The 19,613-nt window shown below is 35.9% G+C and overlaps 1 pseudogene; it reads left to right on the forward strand.

Annotated features, from left to right (window-relative positions):
• Positions 1-19,613, forward strand: part of LOC108704809 — a 136,542-nt pseudogene that overhangs the window by 70,165 nt on the left and 46,764 nt on the right.

A 19,613-nucleotide genomic window follows, 5' to 3' on the forward strand; every position in this document is an offset into this window, starting at 1 on the left:
GGGTGATTGGCATTGGTACAATCTCTACTTGGAGTAAGGTTCTTAATGGGGTCACTCAGGGCTCGGTATTCGGCCCATTTTTATTTAACTTGTCCATTAATGACTTAGGGGAGAGTATTGTAAGTAATGTATCAGTGTTTGCAGATGACACAAAACTATCCAGCCCAATTAATTCCATCCAGGATGTGGCATCCTTGCAACACGATCTTGACAAACTGGCAATCTGGGCAGCTAAGTGACAATGAGATTTAGTGTTGATAAGTTATGCACCTGGGATGTAAAAATATCCAAGCCACTTACACCCTTAATGGGACTGCACTAGGCAAATCTAGTAGCAAGAAATGCCAGTCAGCAGCATCAAGGGCAAATAAGGTCTTGAGCTGTATTGAAAGGTGCATAGATTCACGGGATAAGGGAGTCATTCTTCCAATGTATAGAGCACTGGTAAGCCCCCATCTACAATATGCTGAACTGTTTTGGTCTGCTCAAACAGGACATTATTGAATTGTACAGAGAAGGGCAACTAAGCTGGTAAAATCTTAGCTAAGAGGAAAGACTGGCCAAATTGGGGTTGTTTACAATGTAGAAGAGATGCTTAAGGGGTGATATGATAATTATTAAGTTTTTTTTTTTTGCCTTCCTCTGGACCAACTGGCAGTGGTTTCAAAAAGTTGAAAGGTTGAACTTGATGGATGTGTGTCTTTCAATATTAATTTAGCCACTGCCTTTTTTACTATGGTGGAATTGCAGTTCTAAATTGTATGCTACACTTCACTTACAGGTTATTTCCATTTATTAAAGGGAAGCACCCTCTATGGTTTGCTGAAGTTCTACTTTATTTCACTAATGAAATTCTAAACATTTTAGGAAAAATTGGTGTGCAATTATTCAAACTGTTATTACCGGTAATGTACGCTCAATGACTTATGGTGGATTAATCAACCTGTAGCTGGCTTGCCATCTGGGTGAAACATAGTTAGCTGATTTTCTATGAAAAAGAGTAAAGTAAAGTGTTCTTAAAAGTGTGTTTGGTTTAATTTTCTAAAAGAGAAATAGCCTCTGTTCAAAGCCCATCTATATGATTATCTTTGTTTCTTTAGTAAGGCCAGTTAAAGCTGAGCAGTTTAGTGTATTATTTAGAATGAGAATATTTTGCATCATTATTGCAGATGCTCGCTTTTAACGCAACACTGTAAATATGAACAGAAAAAATATAGATATGAGCCTAATCTGATTCCTGTGACTCCAGTGAATTCACTAAATTAGAGAGCCCATTGTTACTGTTCATTAATGATCTCATGTCATATGCTTTAACCGTTCTTGTCAATAGCTGATAAAGAAAAGCTCTTATATTGTGGGAAAAAAGAGAAACAGCTGGATAAAAATATCCTTGTTTTGGACTTCTATCAGAAGAGCTGTTTTGAATTTAGCAAACTACTACTGAGGCAATATGGTTCACAATTTGTGACCCAAAGGTAGTTGTACATTACTGGAATACAGCCTACTGTGCCTCACATTACACAGATGTGAAGGCCTGATTATAGCGGCTTCATAATTAACAGTGATCCGATTTGTTTTGTGGCATAAATGGTGCATGTGTAGAACATTAGCCATGGCACTCTCATTCAAATTCAACTCAAGGGCTCAGCGGCAGGCAGGTCACGAGCTTCAGGGAGTAGAAGAACAAGCTCCTCCATATGTTCTTGCTGCATCTTACTATGGCTACGAATGCAAGATAAGTTCCCCAAAGAACCTAATCGTGTTCTGTAATTACAGTGCGGCTTTCTGCTGGCTAGAAATGAGGGAAAAGCTAAAACACTCCCTCATCAGATAATTTGTAAATCACTTTACATGGCGGATGCCTAACTCAGTTGGTTTTCAACTGCTGAAATTATAAATAATTGTAACAGATGTGGCAATATGGCTGGTCTCCAATAAACGAGGCCCTTGGTAATTTGGCCGACCCTTTGACAGGCCAATTTAATAAAATGTGAACAAAATCTTCTTGCTAATAATTTATCATCCCTTTTCCCCACTGAATAAACTTAATTACCCTAGCAGTTAACAAGGTCACACCCAGATGCCAAACTCGGCTCCAGTTTTGATAATGCAATCAGGAACTGAGAGGTGATGACAGTGTTGTTGTTTTTTCATTACCTGGCTTCACATAAACACAGGTGGCGTAGTTTTCTTGTCAGTTTTTAATAATTACAGGCTATTATGGAATGCATAGTTAGCAGACTGAAAACCCCACTTTAGTGGATTTGAGTATGATTGAGATTTTACTGTAGGTAGAAAAAAAACAAGAGACAAAAAGTCCATAGTTAATACTGTTAATATTAATGTTACAATTTTGCTGTTAAAATTATTTGAAAGCTGTATATTCTGCATCAATAGGATTTTTTTGGCATTTACAGGATTATGAAATTTAGTCCAATGCAGTCTAAATTCTAATTTCTATAATCGGTGAAAAGTAGCAAAACTTGTTGGATATGGATTGGGCAGGTTAAACTGTATGTATCATAACAAAGCATCTAAGCATATTTTTAGTTTAAATATATAAAGTATCATTATATGGATATTAAGGAGGTTATCTATCAAAATCTAATTTTTTTTTTTACATTATTTATTATTATTATTATTTAATCGGATTGAGGACAACCTCAATAAATGATTTACCTGGCCCAGGGTACTTGTGAGTAAGCCATCCTCTTCCTTCGTACTTTCTTCATGTGGGCGTGCAGGTACAGTAGAGTTAAAAGCCCGGCTTACTGCACATGTGTCTGCCACTGGATTTTGTGCAGTTTTCTTCCAACAGGAGCACCGACCTAGGGTATCAGGCTAATTGTTACAGTTTTCTTGGGGGGGTGCCCTTACATTTGCACCTCCCCCCTCGTGGATTGAATCTTTCTTTCTCCTTTATATACAGTAACATGACTTAAAACAGAGTTATAATTAAAGGGAGTGTAGAGATGTCAGCTGTTAATGGGCCCAAAAACCTCAAACAGCCAATACAATTTGGAGGGTGGCAAAAAAAGAAATTCAGCAAATAAAAGGTTCAGGTAACATAAGAAATCCATGACTGGAAAAATAAAGCATTAAAGAATTTTGGCTGGTGTCCTGATCAATATGCAACAAGACCAGAATTTGCTTGCTTTCTGCCATTAGATATATTGTAACATATATGACCACTAAGTAAAGTAAAAAGGGAAACATACGCTTTGTACATAAAGTGCGTTGTACAGCAGGCATGCTTTCCATAGCTTATAATCACAATATTTCAGGTTGAATGAAAAGTAAAGCCTTTTATCAACTAAGGAAGCACCTGCAAAGTCTACATCAGACTCCTGATAGATGCCGAATTTCCCTGTACCTTTGGGCAAAATTCAGTTGTGCAGCAGGTTAGTGATGGCCATGTCTGGCCACGTCATCCTGTGAGTTTCCTGGTCACAACTCTGCTTTTGACTCTCTTCATGGTTTTGCTTTAATACACCTTTCTGGGGACATACTACTTCCTGGTTTCTGAAAAGTCACTTTTTTAAATTGTGAATTGATGGATTCTCCAAATTGAAGTAACTCTACATTTCCTGGTGGGTGGTGCCAAATGGATAAGTGTATGACAAAGAAGTGGTATTTTTACTTATAGTCTGTTTTTTCCTGATATTTCCTGCAATGATCAAAGGTTAATGCAGGGCCACTAGTTCATTCTCTATCAAGCAGACCTCTCTGATCAGAAGCTTCCTGCATAGGGTGCCCTCCTTCTATTTTCTATTATGTTATCTTGGACAAGCATAATATCCAAGGCTATTGTGATGCTAAAATCTATAGTTTGCATAGATATGGGTATATATAGTTTGCAAAAAGATAACCAAAAAGGAAACCAGCTCACCACTATTCCCCTTGACAGGTGCTCAGTCCTCAGCATCCCCACTGTATCCAAATCACAAACTCGGCAAATAGACTGCTGGAAAAGGCCTAACGCATTTCGGGAATGGATCCCTTAATCATAACCTATGATTAAGGGATCCATTCCCAAAACGTGTTATGGCCTTTTCCAGCAGTTTTCTACAATAAATTCTGTCCAGAAGTGCCGTCTATTTGCCGAGTTTATGATATATATAGTTTGTGTGAATGTGTATATGAATGGATGCTTGTAATTACATCATCGAAAATTTGAATTTACTATTCGACCCTTGATAAATCTATACCTTAGTGCTATGACATATGCAGCATATTGATCGCTGCATTCAAATGAGAGCAAAGTGATCCAAAGAGAGCAGCGGAGTTCTAATTTCTTCCACAAAGCATCTAATAAAGTTGTAATGTTTTGTTTGTGGGATAAATAGCTACACACTAAGGGGGTTATTTAGTCAAAGAGGAACTAAAGTCTAAAATAGAATAATGCAGTAGTATTTTGGATACTAAGTATAAACATGAACTTACTGCACCAGAAGCCTAATTAAACAAACGATTTATGCTTTTAAAGTTGGCCGCAGGGGGCTGTCATCTTGTAACTTTGTTAACAATCTTTGCAAGACCAAGACCCTGCACATGCTCAGTGTGGTCTGGGCTTCAGTTGGGAGATTAAATTTAGGGATTCTCATAAATTATCAAAACAGCACAAGTTAAATAGTATCTGATACAGCAAGACTAATTAATAATCGGAATATGCAGACTGCACTGGGTATGCAGATACAAATCTCTATGCGGTCACTGGCTGCTCCAGTTCTGGGGAGTAAGGTGGGGGGCTACCCCCTGCTGTTTGAAAGTATGATTATTTCCCTGCAGAGCAGTTAGGGATGTCTGAACTTTCCTATCTGCAGCAAGTAAAACAAAGGGGGAATTTCACTGCATGCAGTCAGGTTTCTTATAAAAAAGGTAGACATTTTTTAATTAAAGTATATTGATGATAGCTTTCTTTTTCATTAAAGAAAGTAAACATTGAATATTATTTTTTTGCCTTTACATCCGCCTTTAAGTCTGAATGCCAAAAACTTGAAACATTTTTTTACTATAAAATATGAATTTTTAGTGGAAAAAAAAAAACCTCAAATTTTTAGAGATTTATTATACCCTGAGGATTGAAAAAGTCTGAATCTGAAAATCTGGCATCCCTATTCAATTTGGAAGTTTCTGGAATTAGCCCGAAAATCCCATTATTTCAGACTTTTCGTGTTTGTCCCTGATCCAATTAAATCATTATTTTTTTTAATAATAAATAAGGTCCAATCTTGGATTCTAGTTTGATCGGACTTTTTGTATTATAATACTCAGATAAATTCGGACTTTGATAAATAAGGCCCCATGTGAGTAGTAAATTGGTAACCGACAGAGTGTCATTTATAGTATCCTATAAAAGCTTTGTTGATAGAACAGCAAGTAAATTTTCTTGTTGAATGTGTTAAATCCCACCTTACAGTGGGATTTAACATAGCAAAAGCAGAACTGCATACATCATTACTTGTTAAAGTATGACCTGGTGTTGGGTGCATTGGCAGTACAATATAGGATGTTAAACTACAAGATTTTTTTTCCTGGAATGTGTCATTATATTCAGTTTTGTCTTTGAATCCTGTTAAGTGAACTACACAAATGTTTCATTTGTTATATGAAGTTTAGCAAGCCAAGGAGAAATGCCACAGTGAACATTATTCCTTCTTACAGTATGTAAAATATTTAGCAAATAATAGGCCTTTTGAGAAATCTCTGGGAGCCGTTCAAGCGGTTTTATTTATTTTTGGTATATCGTCTTTGGTTTTTAATTACCTTTCTAGGACTGTGAACATCCATCCTTGGTAGAACTGGAACTCATAATAGCTTCTCAGAAATCAGAAATCAAATTTCTACAGGACAATCTTAAAACAACAGACCTTCAGTTAACTTGAGTAAATAATTGTGGTGCCGATCCACTTGAGAGAAGCATCCTGAGGGCTGGGAGAAAGCATGAGGTAGGAAACCTTTATTGTCTAGTGCATTTGTGTCAAATTGAGGTTATTTGAATCAAAACATTTTTCCCACAAGGATTTCAAGAACTAACTTTTTTAATAACACACTACTTTGCTCATAATTTTTGCAACCTCTTAAATCATTTGCCAAAGGCTTGTTATATCTTTTGCTCTATGGCAATGACTACAAAATATTGAGGTAATTTTCTGAAAAACTGCTTAATTTCTTACTAGATATAATGAACAATTACAGTTTAACTATTTAGTTCCTTCTGATTCTGGTGACTGTGGTTAAATTTCCAGAATAAGAAAGGCAGCTCACAAACTTTGGTGTTAACATTTATGGCTACGCTAGGGTATGGGACAAATCGGATTATATATTGGAATATTAAAACACTGTAAAAAAATGACCTTAATGGATTCTGTTATGGCTGCCATATGAGTAGGTATTTGCAAAGATAAAGGAGGAAATTCACTAAAGGGTGAATTTTTGCCAGCGACCGCTGTACCACACTTCTCCCCACTTTGGCAGGTGCGAATTTTCGATAGCATTATTTCGGCAGTGCTAGCAATTCAAAGTTTCATTAGCGTTAATTTTTGCCTAGCGAAACTTTGTTACTACTCTTACGCTTAGGTCAAGTTGAATAGGGCGGTACATAAAAGTCGCGTGGATGTCTTCATTAGAGATGTTAGTGCAAATGCTTGAAGCGGCCACTTTTTATTACAAATGTCCAAGGAACCATAATACAGACACAAAAAATCCTCTAACACCTTAGACATGAGCCCACCCTAAAACAAATGTGGCATGCCCCTCAAATGTCTGGAAAAAAAAAAAAATATTTAATAGTTAGGACTTTTGAAGGAAATTCCGCTTTAAAAAAGTAAAATTCGCCAGCGTTTTTGACAACCTTTATGAATTTCTGGCATACATGTCACTGATATAAGATTGAGGAAGATGTAGCTTTGTTTTATCAGTTCGCCTGGTCTAAGGTGGTGAAGAAAACTCTGGCAAAAGAGGTAACGTTCAGTAAAATTCACACTTTAGTGAATTTGCTGAGTAACGACCGTTCAACAGAGTGAATAGGGCCACAGGGTACGAATGTGTACTAGTGACGGTCTCTTTGCTAGCAAATTGTCCTCTTTATTAGTAAATTGCCTGCGGATGGGATTGTCGCTAGCGACAGCCACTTCGCCCTTTAGTGAATCTGCCCCATTGTATTGGAAATCTGGGGATCTGTGTGGTTTAGGAAAGTGCTGACCTTAATAGGTAGCAAATACATAAATGGTGCATAATGCAGTCATAGCACCAATTTTTACTTATGCAATCTGTTGGATATGTTGCTGTGCATGTTTTCATACATATTTGAAATTCCCAATTATATTTATTATTTTAATGCAAACAAATCTTTACATTGACTGAACATAATTTAGTTTTTATATGCATAATGTCACATTGTTCTGGTTCCCATCGCTTTTTTATGGCAGTGTAAATCATGCTTTATTTATTTGATAATTGGTCAGATGAATTGAAGGCCAGAGGTAACGATATTCAGCCTTGGAAGATTACCAGCTGGCCAGATTTTCTGTAGTGATCTTCACACTTTTACATATAATGAGTTTATTTGTAATGAGCGTAATTTGCATGTGTAAATCCCAATCTGTTTGTGACATTGCAGATTGTTCATTCATGCAGTTGACCTAAAGGAATTTTTTTAGTAACGGAGGTTTTCTGCATGGCCAAATAAAAAATTTGACTTTATAACTTAACATAACTTAAGTAATGCCTTAATGTGTAAATCTGTACTGCTGTCATTTCAGGCTTTATGGTATGTGAGAGATGCATACTTAGGGGTTTATTTATCTCAATATCGGCTACAAACTGCGATCTAAGCCGCTCAGGTTTTTAACACTTATTTATTATTAAATTTTCCCAAAAATTACCTTTGCGGGAAAAGCTCAGAATTTACCTGAAAACTCAAGATTTTTTGGGAGTTTTCACCCAAAAGCTCCGAAAACATTGTAGAATTTCCCAAACCCCGACACAACCAAAAATCAACGAGACTGTTCCCATTGACTTTTATGCAACCTTGACAGGTTTGAGATGCCGTGTTTTTATATTCTGGCTTTTAGCCCTGGGGGTTTAATCAATTCCGAAAAAATCACAAATTTTTCGGATTTCGGAGTTTAGTAAATAACCCCCTAATACTTTGTGTGATTTAAATGTGACAAACTGTTTATTAGCGCTTTTTTTTTAACAAAGGTTTGCGGCGTAAGAAGAAATTATTTTGTTTGCTTGTACATATATACCCTCATACCGTTGTGTTAATATAGAGTATGGGTAGAACCACACATGGGCTAGGATGACCAATGTGACTCTATTTGATGGATCTAGCCAACTCTGTATAGAGCTAATTAAATACACAATGCATCTGTTGGGAATAACATTAGAAGCCTCCATAACTTTTGCTAGCCTAGGTTTGCAATGGACATGAGGACCATGTCTTTTGTTTAGCTGAAAGCAGATGGTGCTTAATAAAACACTACCTGCAGTGGTCCATGCCTTGTAATCGCCATTATACTATAAAGCACCACAGGAATTTTCTCATCTGGCATCATACTTACTAGGCCAACCACTATGTTTGCTTTGAAATGTAATAACTCTGCCGCTGACTATTCTGTCACATCCATAGTGCTTCAATGGTGGGGCACTAATTGTGGTATTCATTTTAGACATTCAATTTTTTTCCTAAATAAAATATCATTCGAATTGTGGATAAAATCACATTTATTAGAGTTTGAAAAATTCACATTACAGGTATGGAACCTGTTATCCAGAATGCTCGGGGCCAAGAAAATCATGTAAACATTAAATAAACCCAATAACCTGGCTGTGGCTCAAATAAAGATTAGATATATCTTAGTTTGGATCAAGTAGAAGGTACTGTTTTAGGGTAGCGGCACACAATGCTATTTGGGGAAGGTTAGTTGCCCAGGACAAATTGACTCTTCTTCGGGCGACTAATCTCCTGCAGTGCCTTCTTGCCGTTGCCTCATGAGGAAACTTGGGGCAACTTCGGAAAATGAAGTGCTCCGACTGCCATCCCGCCGGCGATTTCGATTCTAGCCAACCGGAAGAATTGCGGGGAGATTACTTGCCTGAAGAAGAGATGATTTGTCACTGGATAACTAATCTCCCCCAAATAGCATTGTGTGCCTCTACACTTATTACTACAGAGAAAAAGGTAATCATTTTTAAACATTTCGATTAATTTGATTATAATGGTATAATGGATTGGCACTTTAACCGGTGCCCTTTTGAAGCCTTGAGCTTTCCATGACAGGAGTTGTGTAGACCAACACACATCAGGTGATTAGGGTAGTGATACAATGCAAAATGAGCAGAGGCAGTCTAGACACAGAAGAACAGACCATAGGTCAAGGCAAGCAAAAAGGCAAATGGGAAAATATGCTAGAGATCTGTGAAGGCAGCAGGCAAAATGCACAACTTTAATTAACACTGTCACCTTGAGACATAACCATTTTTGCATGTTTATAAGAAAATACTTTACACAGTTTTGTAAACAGTCCTTACAGTTTTTACAGCCCTTGGATCTGTGACAAAGGTGTTATTCAGAGAAAGATTTTGACACTTTTACAGATTTTTTCAAACTTTTACAAATATTTTTTTTACAGTATATTTACTTAAAACATTTTCAATTAAATCTTCTCTATACTATACACAACTGAACATCTTATCTGTTTTGTACATATCTGCACGCAATTGTTTGTGTTTCACACAGCTTTGATTTCTGTACCGAATCCAAGATAGTGGACTTAGCTTTGGTATACACATTAATTAAAACAGAGAATAAGCCTGTGTAGCACCAGACCTTATTCTGAACAGAAAACCTAATCTTAATAGTTGCATCTATCAGTATAAAAATGGTGCAATATTCAAAGAGCAGTAGTTTTGGGTCAGTGACCCCACACCTGAAAGCTAGAAAGTGGCAGCAAAGGAAGACAATTTAATTTAAAAACTATAGAAAATATATACGGTAATAGAAATATATATCTATATCTATATATATATATATCTATATATATATATATATATATATATATATATATATATATATATATATATATATATATATATATATATATATATATATATATATATATATATATACATATATATAGTGAATAAAGTACACCCTCTTGTAAAATATAAGGATATTATAAGTTACCGAGGAGTTTCATGACCATATAAAAACACGAGGCCGAAGACCGAGTGTTTTTATACAGGTCATGGAACTCCGAGGTAACTTCTAATTTCCTCATATTTTACAACTGGGGGTACTTTATTTATTATAATACACAAGTTTCAATGAGTCATGTACAGAAATTACATCAGAACTCACCGTTTATAACTGATGACATCAGAACTCACCGTTTATAAGGATATAATTTACAAGATATTCATGGCTTTTGTGTATTATATATATATAATCTTCAGAATGGCCCGCACTCCAAGTAGTTCAATTAAAGTGAATTTTATTGAATAATCACTCACGGGTCCAACGTTTCGGCCCACAAAATAAAATTCACTTTGATTGAACTACTTGGAGTGCGGGTCCATTCTGAAGATTGTATGTTATAACTTGACCCAGTACCCACCACAAATCACAAGGGATTGAGTGCAGGTACTTTCTGAAACTTAAAGGTGAACCACCTCTTTAAAGGATTTTGTTAAAACATTTTTAAATTAAATTAAATTTGTTTAAAATCTTTTTTGCAAATAAAACAGTGATAACAATGTTTATTGGCAATGGATGTGATTGCATGTAAGAGAAAAGAGCAATCTTAATTGTTGACATGCTGTGTGACTTTAAGGGGGTTATTTACTCAACTCTGAATGCAAAAATCACAAAAAATTTGAAAGAAATCACACATTTTTCAGAATTTATTAAACCCTGAGGATGAAAAAGTCCAAATCTGAAAATCTGGCATCTCAGACCTGTCAAGGTTGCATGTAAGTCAATGGGAGAAGTCCCAATGATTTTTTGATGTGCGCTGGGTTTTGTGCAATAACCCGAAGTTTTCAGATTTTCCAGGTGGAAATTCAGAAAATTTTTTTGAAATTCGTGAAAATCTTATTTTTTCCTGCAAAACAAATTTTCGGGAAAATGTAATAATAAATAAGCATAAAAACCCCGAGCAGATTTGATCGGAGTTTGTAGCAGAATATATTGAGATAAAATCAGTATTGATAAATAACCCCCTAAGCATTGGCCGTAGTTGTAAATTGTACAATTTGACTCTGACCAATTTGTAAGATATTAGAATCTAGTAGTACAGTAATGTAGAACCAGAAAACAGTGTGTATCATCTATTTTGTTTGCATGGTTGTTGCTTTCATTGCTTGTACAAAGTATAAATTGTGCAAGGAAAAATCAAAGTATTGGCATTCCATTTTCCTTACTTTTTATACTTCTCTTAACAGATTGTTATACAAAGCTGTACATAATAGAAACACATATTCTCTTCTCTTGTTAACAACATTATAGTTAATGACCATATGGTCATTACTGTATAAGATGTACTGTCTGTTGTATTTATATTCCTCAAGCATATTGTTCCTTCTACTTCACAGTGTGTTAAACCATTTCAAAGGGAAAAAAATCTTCCCCTCTTGTTTCCGGTTGTCCTATCAAGTGTAACCTTGGACCCTTATAGAGCAATTAGACCATCCTCTATCCCCTCCTTTGTAATGAGGTTTCTTGCATTCCTGAGTCTATAACCCTTTAGTCTTCCCTAATGGGACATCATTATTCTGAAAGAAACAATGTAAATGTAAATGAATATTCTCATTAACGAGTCACAGAGAAACCTTTAGCAATAGCACTGTGGTAATTCTGCTTGTTATTTCTCTAGTATTCCAGGCAGAATTTTTTTTATAATTCATTATTAGTATTCTCAATTACTTGTTCTTTAATTTTGCACGTCTTTCATAATCCAATGTTCAACTCCTTCAACCATGTCCTTGTTTTATTCTCCAGGTGCAACCTGCGAAACGTTCAAGGTCTCTTTCCCCAATAGGATTTTCCAAGTCAGAAGAGTTAAAGAAGCGGAAGATAGCAGAAAAGAGAATTGGGCATTTAGAGAAAGCATTCCAGATTAAGGTGAAAGCTCTATAAACCATGGCCTACCTATGTAAAGCCTGCAGATTTAAGGATGAAAAATGTAGTTCTCTAATTAAGCTGAAGTCACTTCGAATAGAAGTTGTGGAATAAAGCTTAGGCTGTAGGGGTTTATAGTAATGGGAAACACAACACGCCTATTTTTTTCTATGATTATCAGTATAACATGCTTATTTAGTTATGCATTGTTCATCTGTCTCACCTTCTTCAACTGAAATTATGACTGTGACATTTTTCTATAGGGCATAAAAATATTTTTTCCACTGGATTAACTGGTGTACATTAAAATTATTGCTAAATTTCTGAAGTCTTTAGAATAATTGCAAAAACAGCTGCTTTACAATCACCAACAAAAAATGCAGCTTCAGAATTAGGTCTCACATTGGCTGGCCTGCTGAATGGTGGTTTGGATAGTTATAAAATGTGACCACACTGTTGGGTAAAAAATGGGAAACATAATGGCAAGTACAGGTTATGCTAATGCTAATACGCATGCTCATTGGTCACCCTGGTATTGAAAGCAGTGGTAGGATTTGGCATATTCTGTGATCCCTTTCTATTGGGCCTTAAAACCACAGAAGTTAATTCATACAAACAACTCCTATTGTTATTAGACATGCATCATGTGCTTAGTATCGGTCAGTACCAAAGGCTTGGACAGACAACTCTGTTTAGCAGTTGTTGTTTCAGCAGAAACCAGGGTTTCTTAACCAGATAAATGCATTTCAATGTATTAAAATGGATCATTGAAACCCACCCTTAATGCTTTGATAAACCATCCTGGCTTAGGCAATTCTACCTCTAGGCTCTAGCTATAGCACTGCAGAAAAGCACATCTGTTATAAGCCTGTTAAAGGGGTTGTTCACCTTTGAGTTAACTTTCAGTATGATATAGAGAGTGATAGACTGAAAGTATTTGTAATCGGTTTTCATTTTTTATTATTTGTGGTTTTTGAGTTATTTAGCTTTTTATTCAGTAGCTCTCCAGTTTGCAATTTCAGCAATCTGGTCGCTAGGGTCTAAAGTACCCTTGATTTGAATAAGAGACTGGAATATGAATAGGAGAGGACCTGAATAGAAAGAGGAATAATAAAAATTAGCTTTACAGAGAATGTTTTTTAGATGGGGTCAGTGGAAAAGAGTCAGTAGAAGAAGGCAAATAATAAAAAAAACTATAAAAAATAAACAATGAAGACCAATTGAAAAGTTGCTTAGAAGTTTATCTTCAGTGTGTGCCAATAAAACCATCTTTGTATTACTGCCATCGCTTTGTATAATTTTTATCCTGCATGGGCATAAAGATTATTCTGGCAATATACACTTGGGGGCAGATTTATCAAAGGTCGAGGTCAATTTTCGAATGAAAAAAAAAAATCGAATTTTGAGCTATTTGTTTACTTCGACTAGGGAATAGTCCAAATTCGATTAGAGTATCGAAATTTATCATGTACTGTCTCTTTAAAAATTCAACTTCAACCGTTCGCCATCTAAAACCTGCCGAATTGCTGTTTTAGCCTATGGGGAACCTCCTAGAACCTATTTGGAGTCAATTGGTGGACTTTGAAAAATCTAAGGTTTTTTTTGGGAAAATCTTTGAAACCAATGCGCTATTCCCGATTCATATGATTCATATTCTGCCGAATACGGAACAATTTGACGGAAAACGGACCTATTCAACCAAAAAAAAACTTTGACTTCATTTCGGTTGGTCTTTTTGAATTCGAATTTCGAAGTTTTTTCAATTCCAAATTCGACGCTTGATAAATATGCCCCTTGATCTTGGAACTCACTACATAACTGGTACTTTACTTCGAAAATCATTTTTAGAATAGCATAACAGTGATATTTTACTACAGTTTACAGTTGGTCTTTATTACTAATTTTACTTTTTGTAGGGGTTGAACTATTTCAGCCTCTCTCCAGAGAAATTTCTGTTTGGCTCACTGCTAGCCTCACATTCAAACCATTGCTTGTTTTCTAGGTAACTTTGGTCCTAAAAGCAAGGTAACAGTTTAAATTTCAAGCTGGATAGCCATAGAGCAAAATGCTAAACAATCAAAAACCCACAAAGCATAAAAAATAAAGATTAATTTCATACTGTCTTAGAATATAATTGTCATCATACAAAAAAAAATTAAATTCAAGTTTAGCTTCCACTTCTATACCATTGTGTTCTAAATACCTTGCTGTGCAAAGTGAGCCCTGTAGGCAGTCTTGATATTGAAAGTAGAGGTGATGAAAAGCCCTCTCATCCTGTGCCATATAACTGATGCTCCGCTGGATCCTGCCTACATAGTATACTCCTCTGCTATAAAGATAGTAATTGCTAAAAAAAAAAAAAAAAAAAAAAACTACTCTAGCCATGCAGACATGAGGTGTCTATACATACAATTATATGATCATTGTTTTAATGCATTTCATGCATTGTCTTATAGTGATACCATTTCTACAGACCACCTTGTGATTTCTTCTTTAACTTTATTTCCTCAACTTCACCCTGCATTTAACAGGACTTGACAGAAAATATTTCATATTTTGTTAAGATCAAAATAATGTTCCTTAAATGGTCATATGAATAATCACTGTAAAAATAATGGGAATTAAAGCAGTGTTTAGATAGATTTCAACCTCAGTATAGTCTTAAGAAATGCAGTGCTTCATCAACATGCTACATTTCTTATGATGATGTAGCATATGGGGGCTTCCGACAGGTATCCCTGATCAATATCTGGACAAGATATTGATTGGGGAGGTTTGATTTTTCTGGCAATTGAGGACTGCATTTAGTTGATGTGGTCCTACGACCCGTCGGTGCCCATTCTCTTTGTTGTAATTCCATCGCCGGCCCCATTACTGGTGCTCAACTGCACCGGATGCTGGAAACACTGTTCTCTTTGCTGCCATTTTTCTTTGTGGCATTCCAAGTGCAGAGAGATCATTTCACATGCATAGTATAGCAATACCAGAGTATGCACAAGTTTCAGTCTGAAGATGAATGGCTTGGAAAGGTAAGTAAGATGGCAGCACTGTATTATTTTTTTTCCTTCAAAAATTGGGGTGGCTAACATATTGGCACCTCGCAGTGAATCTAGGTTTCATTGACATTGAATAGAACAATACATGTGATGTTTCACTTTTTTTTCTAACTAATGGTGGCTGTACACTGTTCCCATATGGTAGTCCAGCTTATTAAACCTGGATCACCTCTGTGTTCTATTAGTCCTGCTAAATGGAATAACAACCTGGGGGGAAACTTAGGGATTTGATTCACTGGGGGGGGGACTAACATATAGGCACCTCCCAGTGAATCTGAGTTTGGCCATACATAGGGTGACCCATAGAGTAGTCCAATGTATTGGCTTGTGGGTCACATCTTTATTGTTCAGTTTTGTGCACTGACCACCTGAATGCTTACAATAGCAGGTAGAGGAGCAGCAACTTTTCCTTTCTGCCGACCAATGAAATGTTTACATCAGATCCTCATTCCAGTTGGATTGTATGATTATAAGTCTAAATGGCACCCCAACTTGGGCTTGCATGACTTGATAGTCCAGAAGTATGATTAAAATTGGCCAAACTGCCACGTTTTTCAAAAATTACTAAGATCAAAACCAAGTAGAAAATTCATCTAAACTTACTCAGAGTGCTCCGTTGAGCACATTTCCATTAATTATCTATTTTTAGTGTTTTCTAGAATCTTAATACCATGCTTTCAGCTCAGCAGATCCCCTTTAATAGTTTTACCTCTGGAGGCCACTTTTCATTAGAGTCTGTTGTTAATGTTACTGTGTCAGAGCAATTAAGAATGTCTCCACCTATATGGATATACACAAATATGCAGATGATTAATGATCCCTGCTCTTAATTATCTATGCCAATATGTTCTGCTAAGCATTTTATTAAAGTGAATGCAAGACATACTTATGAATAGGATATAGTGTCCCTGTAATGTGAGAATGTAGAAGGCTGAAGCATTTATTTCTTTAGAAGTAATTTACTTTCTATTTCTTTGTCATGGATTAAAGTGTATTGCTAAAGGGAAAAGAGCTGGCATTAGAACAATTATTTTCCAGAGAGACACATTAAGAAATAACATAGTGACAGTTATAGGAGAAAAATGCTGGATATTATATGCTGAGCTTAAAGGGGTTTTTCATAGTGATGGACTAATTTATTTGCCAGGCGCAAATTCGCGGCGGATTCCCGCGATTCACCTCCAGCTAATAAATTGGCGGAACCGCCACCAAAAAAATGGCTGTCGGCGTCAAAAAAGAGACAATGTCACCGTTTTGCAAATTTTTCGCCATTTTGCGAATTTCGCAGGAAATTCACAAACTTTTCAGCGAAACACCCCAAATTCGCCCATCACTTGTTCACTTTCCAACACTTTTTTCAGTTCTGTTGTTTTTTTGATCATTCGCCGTAAACAAGGACTTTTTTCAATTGCATCTTTTATTTTTTACCATTTTCCCAGTTTAAGTTTAAAGTTTGTCTGGCAGCTCAGTGATCCAGGAGCATCTGAACTATTACAATTTGCTACATGTATTTGATACAATTAGTTGATACATTTCTCAGCAGTATCTGTGGAATATTAGCAACTATTGTATCATTTCTAACAGCTGCCATTAATGAAACCCAGGGATTCTGCTCAGCAGGGACAAAGATAACAACTGTACCAATTAAATGTATCAATTTAGAACAGTTAAAAAGAGTCGGCGACCCCCCCCAGCTGCTTTAGAAGTTTAAAAAATAATACTTTACACTTCAATATTAGAAAAACAGTCACAAATAGAAAATAATTGGAAAAAGTCTTAATTTCTGGTGAAAAATTTGAAACCAACTGAACTGAAAAAAATTTTGAAGTTCAACAACCCCTTTAATGCATTGGCCTGAATTTTCAGCACCCCTACAACAGTAATGATCCATGCTTTCAAGCTGTGTATAGGAGCTCCCCATCTTAGATTTTATTATCTTTTGAGTGTCAGTGGCACTCCTATGGTCAGTGCAATTTGGGCATTTGTTGAGAAGCTAAGCTCAATAATCGTTGAAACCCAAATCAGGTTATCCTGTTATAAAAGTTGATGTGACAGGGATGATTATTATATTCTGATGCCAAATGGACCATTTTGAACTGCTCTCTGCTCTGTAATTGGAATATAAATGAATTACCAATTAGCCTTTTTGTTGAAAATGCCATGGATGGACATTTTTAAGGTTTATAGAAATTAAGATTGTTAATATTTTTTCAAGTTTGGCAAAAAAATTTGACCTGCTGTAAAAATTAAAATTTTTAATGGGAAAAACAGTTTGTATTTTGATAAATCTGTTGACTGGTCCTTTGCCATGTGTTACTCTAACCAATGATAGATCTGCAATGACAAGCGTCTGACTTAAAGTCCAGCAGGTAAAGGAATACACATTAAACATTCAGTCCTAATCATTGAATAAGCTGAAGCAGGAAACAATATGCTTCTAACAGTGGCGTGCAGGTTTGTCCGCAGTAGCCGAAATGGTAGAGTGCTTTGCAGGGATTGTGTTAATTAATGTGGCTCTTATATGTTGGAGGTGTCGCTCTTCATTAGCCTGTATTTTACACACTACCTTGCTTCATTTCTGGAACGAGGTGGTGAGGGGATAACCTAAGCAGCCATCCTCGTTTCATCTCCCTGATACATACACAATGCAGAATGCCTCAGCTCTCTTGGTTCCCTGCCCTGTCCTGCTAATCCCAGCTGAGCTCATTATGATCTTGCTTCGCTGCTACTCTTGGAGCCAGATCTGTCCAAGCTAATTACTACTACCAGCAGAGCTGCCTGTTAAGGGTCTGCTATGGCTCTGCTAACATGGTCCTTGGTACTGACCTGCAAAAAACACATGGGAGTTGCTTTCTTTCTTGCCGTGTACCACCAGTCCCTTGGGCTCAGTGCTTATCCCCATCACAGTTCTCTTAGCTGCAGTCAGAGGAAAGGTTAGTGGAGAAAACTCATACTAGAGAAAACATGGCATTCATTTCTTTGATCTTCTATGAGTCGGAGGGTTTTAAGAAAAAGAAAATTGAGGAAGGTCTTCTTTTATTCCATAGAACTGTAATGGGAAATAATCTGCCGGTATCTGCTGGCGAACTACGTTTCTAATTAACATTGCTGTTTTGTTTTCTTAAACAAATTTCTGTGCAGAACCTTTTTATAACCTACTATTACTTTTCAGATTAGAGGGAAAATAATTTATGACTCATGTTGCGGTTATACAGCAGATGTTTATTTAGGTATAACCCTGCATAATATAAAAATACATGGTAATAATAATAATAATAATAATAATCTCACAAACATAAGCAATAAAGAGTGGCCTTCATATGATCTTTTGATTGTTTCAATGCCTAGAAAAGAAAAATGGCTGATAGATTTCAACACTAATACACTTCTTGCCTTATTTTTTTCCTTAACATACAAACATACTGTTGAAAGTACATGGGCAAATTTTGACATATGCTCTGTTTTTCTGACCTGCAACAAAAATATTGTTTTTTACTAACCAACAACTATTCCAATAGTTTGAAAAAGCCTCCTTTCATAGATCTCAAAGGTTATGAGAGAATGCTACATTTAGGGGGTCACTTATAAAAATCCAATTTTTTAATAATTTTCAAATAAAAAAGGTCCAACCAAACTAGAATCCAGATGTGTTCTTATTTTGTATTTAAAAAGCACGATTTAATCATATCAAACAAACTCAATAAAATCAAGCAATAACCCAAATTGTATGAGTTTTTTCAAGAATCATATGATTTCTTTGGCTTTTTTACACATGAAAAGTCAGATTTTCTGGGCTAATTCCAGCACAGACAACAGAAACTTCAAAATATTATAGGGATCTCTCCCATTGACTTATATACTGGCAGGTCTGAGATAATGGGTTTTCGTATTCAGACTTTTTCCATCCTTGCGGTATAATAAATCTCTAAAAAATCGTTTTTTTCCACTAAAATTCGGCTTTTATAGTAAAAAAAAAACTCAAATGTTTGGAGTTTTTGGAATTTGGACTTTAGTAAAGTACTACATATACTACATTTATGTTTTGATATTAAACAAACAGTTGTGCTCATTTTTTCTAAATCCCCTCGCCCCCCCACACTTTCTTTGTTTTAAAGTGATAATGGACTGTGTGGCAAAACCGCAAATAATACTGTGCTTTTTTCACAGCTAATATTTTGTGCTGTACCTTGCAGACTTTTTTCCTGGTAAAACGTGTAAGACAAAGTAGTTAGCAGATTCATAATAATGGAGAATCACAGAACTGTACAAGTCATTATGGTATATGGCATTTTGGCTGGAGGAGACCTGACTGCAACAACATTGTTTTAGTAATATTGTACATGTAGACAGGACCAGCAGTGCAAATAGCAAGGGGCAGACAAAAACTGCTTTCACTAGCAATTACATGTTACAAATAACTTGTATTTTAGTAA

Source organism: Xenopus laevis, chromosome 1S, assembly GCF_017654675.1.
Source record: "Xenopus laevis strain J_2021 chromosome 1S, Xenopus_laevis_v10.1, whole genome shotgun sequence".
NCBI lineage: Eukaryota > Metazoa > Chordata > Amphibia > Anura > Pipidae > Xenopus > Xenopus laevis.